This window comes from Zalophus californianus, chromosome 11, assembly GCF_009762305.2.
Source record: "Zalophus californianus isolate mZalCal1 chromosome 11, mZalCal1.pri.v2, whole genome shotgun sequence".
Lineage (NCBI taxonomy): Eukaryota > Metazoa > Chordata > Mammalia > Carnivora > Otariidae > Zalophus > Zalophus californianus.
The window spans coordinates 99,108,019-99,116,499 of NC_045605.1; the positions used below are offsets into that span (position 1 = coordinate 99,108,019).

Sequence of the window (8,481 nt, forward strand, 5' to 3'; positions counted from 1 at the left end):
AGCAAAGAAGTGTCAGTAAATGAATAAGCCAAATTATTCTGCACTCACGTGAGCTGATTCATTCTTATTTTATTTTACTTTAGAAAGAAAATAATGCGTTCCAATAATTTTGCAGGAGACAAACACATGTATAAATTTAACTGTCTTGAGACTTAGTTCAGCTAAGTAGAAATACTCAGTTCTTTATCTTTAACCACATTTATTCACTAACCTTTATCACTAGGGAGTATTTTTCAGTTTTTCTGGATCATGATATTATCTGTCTTTATAAACACAAATTAAATTTTAATAACAATAAGAATTATATGTTGTAATATATCATTTGTAATATGTATTGTTCCTCAGAATAATTCTCAGAAGAAAAACAATTTTGAAGATATAACCCACATTTTATCATTTTATAGTTTTTAAATTGTCCCTTACAGTGCTAAGTACATAGTGGAGATGCAATGAGAAAGCTTGACAGATGTCACTGGAAAGGAGGGAGAAAGTCTGCACAGAATTTTGTGCTGTCCTTCAGCTGAACATGGTGGACACCTCCTATAGCTAAATGGAGGACTGTGAACTTTGACCCCAAGTCTGTTGGTATAAACACACAGTGCGGGAGATGGAGTGGAAAGCTACATGTGTGGAAAAGAGATGTGTGTTTAAAAAAAGAATGGGGCGCCTGGGTGGCTCAGTTGGTTAAGTGACTGCCTTTGGCTCAGGTCATGATCCTGGAGTCCCGGGATCGAGTCCCGCATCGGGCTCCCTGCTCGGCGAGGAGCCTGCTTCTCCCTCTAACCCTCCCCCCTCTCATGTACTCTCTCTCTCTCATTCTCGCTCTCTCAAATAAATAAATAAATTAAAAAAAAATAAAAAATAAAAAAAGAATGAGCTAAATATATATCAGAAATTATCTTTTTTGTTGTTTTTTAATTTGAGTATAGTTGAATACAATGTTACATTGGCTTAGTTTCAGGTGTACAACAGAGTCAACATCTCTGTATGTTAGGCTGCGTTCACCACAAGCATAGTTACCATCTGTCACCACACAACACTATCACAATACCACACATGGATGGAGCTAGAGGGTATTATGCTAAGTGAAATAAGTCAGACTGAGAAAGACAAATACCATATGATGTCACTCATATGTGGAATCCAAAAAAAAAAAAAAAAGCAAATGAGAAACAAACAAACAAAAAGCAGAACCAGATCTATAAATGCAGAGAACAAACTGATAGTTGCCAGAGTGAAGGGCTGGGGGTGTGGAATAAAATGGGTGAGGGGAGTGGGAGATACAGACTTCCAGTTATATTTATCTTTGATGGTGATGATTCTCCCCTCAATCTTGAGCTGCTCAGACTTTCTTGCCACAGCCATGTGGAACTAATACAGATTTTGGAAGAAGTATGTTTGGTTATGGAATTTGTACTTAACGAGTTTTATATTATATTGAAAAATATTTTTAGGAAATGATAAATGTGGTGGAAGATTAAGTCACGAGTATCAGAGAACTCTTAAAAGAGCAATTGGAGAAGAAAAAGTGCAGGGGTGTGGGAAGGATATCTTTATATATATGCTTTCCTGCATACTTTTCAGGGCAGAGGAGGCTAAAATCGTAACAACTGAGTGAAAACCACAGAGACTTTAATTTCAGCTCATAATAAGACATAGAAGGTTCACAGAATTCTGTGTGGAATGGTATTCCCTTCTATGCTTTGTGCTATTTTAGGATTTCAGGAAGTGGTCAGAAAGTGGCTTTGAGAATAACTAATTGCACTGGCAGAAAAAGTCAGTTCAGTCAGTTTGGAGGAGTATGGGATAATTTAAGAAAAGAATCCAGTGCTTCCTTTCTTTCCCCAAGTGTCCTCATTTTATGCTAATTAAGGAAGTTTAAGTCCCTTGGGGTTTCACTGTTTCTACTTGTTTTGTAGGACTCAAGGTGTATCTCAGTGCACTGTGTGTGATGCTGATTTAATAGGCAAGCCTAAGGTTTTTAGCATTATTATAAGCTTTTACCTCAATACATGTATATTATATGCCTAGAGTTCACTCGTTCACATGCTCATATTTTATTTATTCAGTAAACGTTATTGAATACTCTTGCTTTAATGTCCCAAATTTGCTTTCACAAATTTATTTTGATGTGGAACAGACAATGAAAAAATGGTAAATGATTTAAAAATAAGCAAAATACAAGTATGTTACAGATGTGGATAAAATTTGCATTTTTGAGGACTTAACACTTTTTGATAATGGCATGGAGAGTATGACCACTGTCATGAGTAAAGGATCAAGTAGGAGTAAAATTATTATAAGAGATCAAGAAATTAAGAGAAAAGGGCATTAGAAGGATTACCTTTATGTTTATGAAACCAGCTCAATGCCAAAAGGAAAAAAAAAATTCCTAACCAAATAACAACCACACTGTATACTTCAGGAAGCTGTGGCCTATGTTTGGAGGTTTTGTGGTTGACTAATTGGAGCATGATGATAATATGGTAGAAAGATCTCCAGCATAATAAAAATAGTCTGTGCATATTATGATTAAGTCTGTTTCTTCACACATTTTGCTAAATACCTGATGTTGCAATACACCAAGAAAGGGTAATAGATTTTTACAATTTTCCATAATTAGGTAAATGTGGTTGATCAAGCACATAGTTATTCATCTGCAGGACATAGGTAAAACTTGGGGAGAGAAATGTGTGACTGAGTATAAGGTTACTGGAAAGGGAATTAAAAAATAATTACAGCAACAATAGTAAAAAAAAATGTAACTTGGACATTTCTCTGGGTCATTAATTTTCTCTTGAATTCTAAGTTTTCATAGTTAAACAGGTTAGGCAGGGAAGAGATTGTAGAAACTTATGGATTTCCTCCAACACAAGCGTTTTAACTGACCTCTGATTCATGAAAAAAGCTAGACTGGTCCTGATGAAGTCAGCTGCCTATGAGGATACTGAGTCTGATCATTTGAAATATATCAAAGAAAATTCTATTTTTTCTTCCTCTCTTGACTGCCTTACTTTATTATTCTATTTGCACAAATTTCATGTTCATCTTGTAATGATGCTATTAATAATTCTAGCTATTTTTTTGTTTTTATTTAAATTCCAGCTAGCTAACGTACAGTGTAATATTAGTTTGAGGTGTACTATTTAGTGATTCAACACTTACATACCACACCCAGTTCTCTATAACTCTCCTTAATCCCCATTATTATTTAACCCATCCTCCCACCCACCTTCCCTCTGGTAACCATCAGTTTGTTCTCTGTAGTTAGGAATGTGTTTCCTGGTTTGCCTCTCTCTTTTTTTCCCCCTATGATCATTTGTTCGGTTTCTTAAATTCCACATATGAGTGAAATCATTTGTCTTTCTCTGACTGACTTATGTCACTTAGCATAATATTCTCTAGCTCCATCCATGTTGTTGCAAATTGAAAGATTTCATTCTTTTTTATGGCAAGATTTCATTCTTTTTTATAGCCAAGTAATATTTCACTGTATATAGATCACATTTTTTTATCCGTTCATCAGTCAATGGACATCTGGGTTTGTCCCATAATTTGGCTACTGTTAATAATGCTGCTATAAACATCAGGGTGCATGAATCCCTTCAATTTAGTATTTATGTATCTTTGGGTAAATACCTAGCATTTCAATCACTGGATCAGAGGTTAGTTCTATTTTTAACTCTTTGAGGAGCCTCCATATTGTTTTCCAGAGTGGCTGCACCACTTTGCATTCCCACCAGTAATGCAAGAGGGTTCTCCTTTCTTTGCATCCTTACCAACACCTATTGTTCCTGTTTTGTTAATCTTAGCCATTCTGATTTGTGTGAGGTGATATCTCATTGTAGTTTTGATTTATATTTCCCTGATGATCGGTGATGTTGAGGATATTGTCATGTGTCTGTTGGTCATCTGTATGTTTTCTTTGGAGAAATGTCCATGTCTTCTTCCCTTTTTAAAATTAGATTGTTTTTTGGGTGGTGAGTTTTATAAGTTCTTTATATATTTTGGATACTAACACTTTATCAGATATGTCATTTCCAGCTTTAAAAATAAAGGTTGAAATCAAGTATTTTCTACAATACTATTTATGGGTAATCACTAAGTTTCTCATCATTTCCTCATTTTAACCTATCTTATCCAGATTTTGCTTCTCATTTCTCTGAATCAGGTTTCTTGTTTTGTCCACAGGAACCAAGAAAACCAGAGTGCTGAAGCCACTTTCATTCTCTTGGCTTCTCAGAATATCCAGAACTCCAAATGCCTTTGTTCCTGTTATTCTTTACCATCTATACAGTCACTGTGCTGGGAAATCTGGGCATGATCATGATTATCCAGGTCAATCTCAAACTCCACACCCCCATGTACTACTTCCTCAGCCACCTGTCCTTTGTTGATTTCTGTTACTCTACAGCAGTTACACCCAAACTATTAGAAAACTTGGCTGTGGAAGACAGAACCATCTCCTTTATAGGATGCATCATACAATTCTTCTTTGTATGCATATTTGTGGTGACAGAAACATTCATGTTGGCAGTGATGGCATATGACCGATTTGTGGCAGTTTGTAACCCTCTTCTCTACATGGTTGTCATGTCTCAGAAGCTTTGTTCCTTGTTGGTGAGTGCATCATACTCTTGGGGGTATCATCTGTTCTCTGACTCTTACCTACTTTCTACTGAAATTATCCTTCAGAGGAAATAGTATCATAAATAACTTTGTCTGTGAGCATGCCGCCATCATCTCTGTGTTTTACACTGTGGTCATCCCCATGCTGAACCCACTGATTTACAGCCTCAGGAACAAAGATGTGTGGAGACAGTCAAGAAGTTAATCAATGTTAAATTGTTCTGTGGTAAAACATAAAGCCACAGTTCTTTTTGAGAGTATTGGTAAGAGTTGTTCAATAGTATTATCACACATAAGTCTATGATAACTTTTCAATTGACAGTCCACTATCTGTTCATCTAATGTTTAGTAAAATAACTTTAAAATTACATATATTAGGGATAAAAGATCAGACTACTTAAACTGAGTTTTTGATTCATAAATTGGAATACAAGGGTTTCTGTGTCAATATACATGACCACATAATTGCTCAGGCCAAATTTTAGTCCAGTTTAAGTCATGTGAAGTGTGAGATTTTTGAGATGGTTTGAAGAGATATGGCTAATCACAAGGGAGTTTACTTCTTCCTTTAAAGTAGAACATTAAAAGCTGTTCAACATAAAAATCTAAATTTCTAAAAACAAAAATTATATTTAATTCCACAATAACCGTCTTGGTATTGGAAGATTCCCAGAAAAACAAACATAAATAAGAAATATATCTCCCTAAAAGATCCATAATACAATCTAATTTATAATTGGTAGTATAACCAATTATAAAATATTTCCTATGTACCAGCACAAGAAAATAATATACATTTTAGAAATATATGCCCATCAGTCTAGTTTTCTATTTATGTCAATGTGGTTGTACTTTATTCATTTTTTCAAAATTGTATTGGAATAGTTTTAGATTCATTCTAAGTTGTAAGAAATGATATAGAGAGATCCCAAGAATTTTTTACCCAGTTACCCCTACAATCATATAATACAACATCCAGGTTATTAATAATGATACAATGTACAAATCTTACCCAGGCATCAATTATTTGTTGATGAAAAGAAACAATCATAAATTCCAGAGGGTTGTAACAATAGCCATCTTTTAGAAGCTGTGACTTGACTAAAGATCACTGCTGATACCGGTGATACTAGGTGAGGGTGACTTGCACGTCAACATTGAGCTAACCAGATCAGCTGAACTTCAGTTTACAAGCCTGTATGTAGGTCATCTTTATTGGACTATTTGGCTAATGGTCTTTGTTGTAAGTAGAGTCACAATAAAGTATGCAAAAAGAAAAGCATATTTTAAGTACCTGTTTTAGTCTCACCTGTTAACATTTTATGAGTTAAAGCAAATCACATGGCTAAGCCCAAAGTCAAGGTGTGAGAAAGGATCTGGCTTTTGTGAAACTGTTAAGTTATAAGTCAACAGTCAGGATATAGGAAGAAGTGAAGAATCTCGCTCAAAATCTACCAAAGATTGATTAAAACATTTACCTCCTTGAACACATTCTTCCTTGAAAATACCAGGTAACTTTATGGCATACAGGCATATAACAGATAACTCATGACTGGGGTAGGTTTCACCCAAGTTTTCTAACAGTTAACAGGTCACTAGATTGCTCTAAGCAAATAACTGGTTGGGATTAAATATAAGAACTCCCCTTTTCTTTTGTGCCTTACTAATCATGATTAAGATTTGAAGCGAAGAGTAGGGAGATGTCCATGTGTGGTTGGTCTAATTCAACCATTTAAACATTACTTGTTTCCCTCCATTATTTAGAGTTTTATTATCATAGGGAAATTAAGTGCTTTTTGTCATAATGTTTTATGCTGAATCAGGTATCTTATGTAATTAAGGATATATAACAAAATTACCAACACTCATATCACCATAGTAACAAAGGTACTCTTAAAGTGTGTGTGTGTGTGTGTGTGTGTGTGTGTGTGTGTGTGTGTGTGTAGTTTAAGAAAGATCTTTTAAGAACACAAAGATAAGTTAGGGGCTTGAGGGATTATCATGGAATATTTGGTATATTCAGTAAGGTCTCTAATATTAAAAATTAGAATATATTATTTTAAATGCTGATTTTGAAGTTATGCAACTTGGAGTTTGGTACTTTAATTAGTTTTCTGTCTTTTAGTGGAAAACAAAACAAAAACAAGAAAAAATGAAGTGTTGCAAAATCCTTTTAGAACAGGATGTTCTTTTATTTTGTAAATGTTCTTGCATATGCAGTTTATTTACACAAATATAATGCAAAATGCTTTTCAATAAACCTCAGGTTGTACTTTCACCCTGAAATTTGACATTCTAACCTTGAAGCTAAACATATGTTAGGTAATATGCTAGTTCACTAATGGTTGTGTTAAGTGATGGTTATGGGCTATTTTTTTTCTACCAGTGGATTTATATGCCACTCTTCCTTTAAAATTTTGGATGCAGTAGGCATAAGTGTGACTTTCTCTTCTCCAAGGCCTGTGGCAGAAAGGTCAATATTTAACACTATTTTCTTTCTTTCTGAATATGTGGCCTAGAGAAGGAGGTACAGGAATGACATAGATGGACTTAAAATCTCAGCACTATGACCTGTGTGGCTGGACCTAAAGAATACAGCTGGATCTATAGCCAAGATCAGGTTAACTAACATATCCCCACTCTCCCAAACCCCTGCTGAAGGCAAGCATATAAGCATATCACAAACAACGTCTTAATGGTTGAATGTAAAAACATATATAGTATAATGTTAAGTGTGCTTCTATATAAAGCCATGTAGAAGCACATAAGCAAAAGGAAGAGACTATAAAAAGAATTATCATAACAACTATAATTATGCTCGGGTCATTGGGATAGACAGGACCATAATTTTTTCATGATTCTAATAAGTGTAATGTCTATACAGGCACAAATTATTATTATTATTATTTTATTTTACTTTTGAGAGAGAGAGTGCAAGCAGGGAGGGGCAGAGGGATAGAGAGAGAATCTTAAGCATGCTCCACATCCAGCACAGAGCCCAATGTGGGGTCAATCTTATGACCCTGAGATCATGACCTGAGCTGAAATAAAGAGTTGGATGCTTAACTGGCTGAGCCACCCATGTGGCCCCTGGGCAAATTATTTTTTAAGAAGTAAAGATCAATATGTCAATGATTTAGAAGAAATTATAGTCCAAGTTGCAGAAGAGGAAGTTCCCTCTAATTATTTTGTTTGTAGCTCATGACAACACACACTGTCAGGATTATCTGGGATCTATGTCCCCAAGGTTAGGTACTTAGAATAAAACAAAGACCATCATGGAGTACAGTTTCCAGGTCTGTCTACTCCTGAAGGACATCTCTATACTCCCTCCAAAATTTCTTGACCATTGCAAAAATGAAATTTCTTGATATCTTTATTGAATGATATTTTGTAAGAATCATCAAACTTCTGATCAAAGAACTGAAACATTTAAACAGAAATTTCAATTTTGAGACTTTATGCAGCTTATTCATACAAGCAAAGACGCCTTCAATAAAAATGCATCAGGAAAATCTGGCTTTTGGTGAGTTGATTAAACCTACATCAACATCATTCTGATATGAGGGAAAATGGAATCCAGCACATTGTGGGCAGGAGCAACCTATGTGAGCTGAGTAACAGCAATATCTACTTGGTTTATGTTTATATTCAACCAGCTGCATTCTGCTTGCATTATCCCCAGGACTATTGTCCTGAACTTCAAAATATGTCTCCAATTGCTAAGCTAAACACATTAGGGAGTCATAGAAGAAATGTTAAACATAAGTGTTATCCTAAATAAGTGACATTCTTCAGGGGAAAAGCTAATGCACACACATACACGCACACCTGCATATACACACATGCACA

The 8,481-nt window shown here is 35.0% G+C and overlaps 1 pseudogene; it reads left to right on the forward strand.

Annotated features, from left to right (window-relative positions):
• The first annotated feature begins 1,260 nt into the window (after positions 1 to 1,260).
• LOC113913573 lies at positions 1,261 to 4,834 on the forward strand (annotated as a pseudogene).
• Positions 4,835 to 8,481: the final 3,647 nt, after the last annotated feature.